Source organism: Ochotona princeps, chromosome 1 (assembly GCF_030435755.1).
Source record: "Ochotona princeps isolate mOchPri1 chromosome 1, mOchPri1.hap1, whole genome shotgun sequence".
NCBI classification, from domain to species: Eukaryota; Metazoa; Chordata; class Mammalia; order Lagomorpha; family Ochotonidae; genus Ochotona; species Ochotona princeps.
The window spans coordinates 127,670,484-127,673,769 of record NC_080832.1 but is presented as its reverse complement, the minus strand read 5'-3'; positions in this window follow the sequence as shown (position 1 = coordinate 127,673,769).

Below are 3,286 nucleotides of genomic sequence, written 5' to 3'. Positions count from 1 at the left end.
ATCAGAGATCAGCAAATGTTTTCTTTAAAAGGCTGAATAATACATATTTTAGGATTTGGAGGCCATCTGATCTCCGTCACTGGGACTCAACTCTGCTGTCCCAACACGAAAGCAGGCCCAGGTATAACGTTGGGCCAATGGGAGTGTCTGTGTTCCAATGAAACTTTACTTACAGCCCTGAAATTTGAATTTCATATAATTTTTTTTTACAAGACACAAGATAGTATTCTTTGGATTTTTTTTTTCAACAATTTAAAAATATCAAATCTGTTCTTAGCCATGAGCCAGTCTTGGCCTGTGTGGGTCCTAGTTTTCTGAGCGTTGCCTTTAAAGCAAAAATCAATGAGAACGCACAATTACAAATCTCAGCATCAGCTTCTCTCCTTTCACCTTATCCTCGGCCTCAAAATGTTAGCTATCGTGGTAATCAGTAGTTGGCTGGGACACATTTGAGAAGCAAAATCAGCACAGAAGGAACGTCCTATTTATAGGAAAAATGGTATGATACTGAGATCCGCAACTGTGAGGTCAGCATCCCCCAAAAGAATGCTGCTCCAAGTCCTGACTGCTGCACTTCCAATCCAGCTGCCTGCTACTGTGCCAGCGAAGGGCATGCAAGTGGCCCAAGGCATTGGACCCGGTATTGTGGGTTCCTGGCAGGGCCATAGTAGCCACTTGGGCAGGGCACTAGGGAATGGAACACCTCTCTTTCTCTCCCTGTACCTCTGTAATGCTGTCTTTCGAATAAATAAAATTTTTTAAAAACGAGAGAGAGAGAGAGAGAGAGAAAGAGAGCAAACCTCAGGGCCTGAACTGAAGTTGGCAGAAGGCTTTTGGTGCCAGAATTTGAGATCCTAGAACTTCAAGTCACTCCCCAATCCTGCACCCCACTGCCCTCACCCATGCACGCTCTGTGTCCCTGGGTTAGCCCCCAGCCCACACAGGTTAACCAGCACAGAGGGGAGTGGGAAAAGTGACTCCAGAGCTGTTGGATAATAGCAAGGCAGGATTTTCTTTTCTCCTTCACCCTGACTCACTAAAAGGGATACGAAGCTGCGCCTCACCAGGGCTCCCTCCTACTTTGCAATTTTGCATAGGCACTGGTTTGTGGAAACTGACAAGGTCATGCCTTGATCCAATGAGACAGTATCTCCTTTCCTCCATCCCTGATTGGCCGGCAGATGGCACCTTCCTTTTCTCCTCCTTCCTTCCTGTCTTTTACTTTCTGCCTTTTGAAGCAAGGATTTATTTAACACTCAGAGGCATTCTATACCCTTACTATTCAAGGCATGATTGGATTAGTTGCTTTTTTGTTATTCCAACCAGCTTCCATCTGCTGGTTCCTGTTCCAAAGGCTGGAATTAGGAGCTCAATCCAGTGACAGCAGGGACTCAACCTCTTGAGCCATTCTGCTGCCTCGCAGGATCCTCATCAGCAGGAAATGATCCGGGCACTGAAAGGGTGGCTCAATCGTGAGGTCAAAGGCCTGCTCCTACCTTGGTTTTTAACATAATTAATTTAACTAGAAGCTTTATGGAGCGGATCTAATTTGAGTAATGGCCATGTGCAATGAATGGATTCAGGTACTCCTCAACATATCCCGTCACCTCTCTGGACTGCTGTCCTGGGATGCGCCCAGAGGCATCTGCATAGCACATCTGAGGAACACCCCACTCATTCCTGACAGTCCTGGGTTCACAGATTGCCTTAAAAGAAAAAAAAAAAAAAGTTGCGTTCAATGTTTCATTCTTCTAGTTCTACAAACATCCTCTAAACGTTCTGCATGTTACAGGTGTTCTTAATGTCAGATTATTGTACTGAGGATTTCCCAGTTTCCAGGCAGAACATTTCATGACACTACAGCCAGGGGTCAATATTTAGAGGTTTCCCTGAACACCACCACAGTCTGGCTTCAACTCTCCCTGCATAAATCTTTTATGTGTGTGGGCTCTACAGTGATGACGCTGTATCTTTCATCTCATCTCCCTTCCTCATCCTCCATGCAAACACAAGGAAAACCGAGAGTAGCAAAAGCGGGAGAGTGAGGGGAATGCGTTTAAAGGCTGGGAAGGAAATACTGGGCTCCCAGGACACAGCAGATCACGATTTCCCTTGGAAGGAACCAGGACTTTCACATTTCCAAGAAACTTCGGTTGTGTTTTCCTGGTATTTGGCTTCAGGAATTGGACTAAGTCAGGTCACCTGAGTCTTCATCCCAGATACCCTGCGGTCTGGGAAAAGTCACCCAACTTCTTCCAGATGAAGTTTGTAGCCCGTAAAAAGCAGAGTGGATGGTGAGACCTCTTTCAGTTGCTTTTAAATCATCAAAAATGGCATCGGTGTTGAGACGCTCCCTGTGACACCAGCAAACCATATGAGCCCTGGACCAGTCCCTGGGCTAGCTCCCTGCTAATGTGCCTGGCAAAGCAGCAAGAGCCCCCTGAAAGCCATGTGGGAACCTGGATGGAGTCCCAGGCTCCAGTTCAGGCTGGCCATCCCCGCTCTCGTGACCATTTGGAAAGTGAGCCTAGAATTGAAGGTCTCTCTCTTTTGCTCTGCCTTCTCCATTTTCTCTGTCTCTTCCTCCCCCTGTAAAAGCCTTTCAAATAAATAAAGTTTTGTAAAATAAAAACAATCAATTAAAACCGGTGAGAATAGGATACGATAGAAAAAAATTTAAGACAAAGTTGTTCATTTGAGCGACCTTTTTAGCTGAATTACGCCATTTTATAACTCGTTGCGAGAAATATGTATCCACGCGCCTTACTGAAATGCTAACAGCACATAACACGTAGTTCCCTTAGAATTGCTCAGACGACCCACTTGGCGGCTTACTAAGCTGTGTATGCCCCTTCTGGTACAGCGAGTTTGCTTGTGGCACCGTCCCTTCTGAGCTACTACCTCCATTCTGCACACCTGCTTTGGGAGCAGCCTCCACCTACTGGACAGGTGCAGCGCCCTCCTGTTGCAACCGCCCTCATCAAGTGTGCCTCCCCGAGTGAAAAGCTCTCTTGCTAGCTAGCCCAGGCAGCCCGGGCAGCCCGGGATGGAGGATGGATTCCAAGGAGCCTTTCAAAGGGAAAGATTCCTGCAAGGTGCTTCTGACTCCTGGACTTGGGCAATGACCTAGACCTCGCTGGAGCTGCAAGTCGGCGTAACAACCTTTATTATGGCAACGGTGCCTGGCAACTGCTCAAACACCAAGCGTCTCCTACGGAACCTGTGAGGGCGGGGTGCCTGAACCTAAGGGCGGGGCACCAACAGGTGCGCGCAGCTGTAGCGAGGG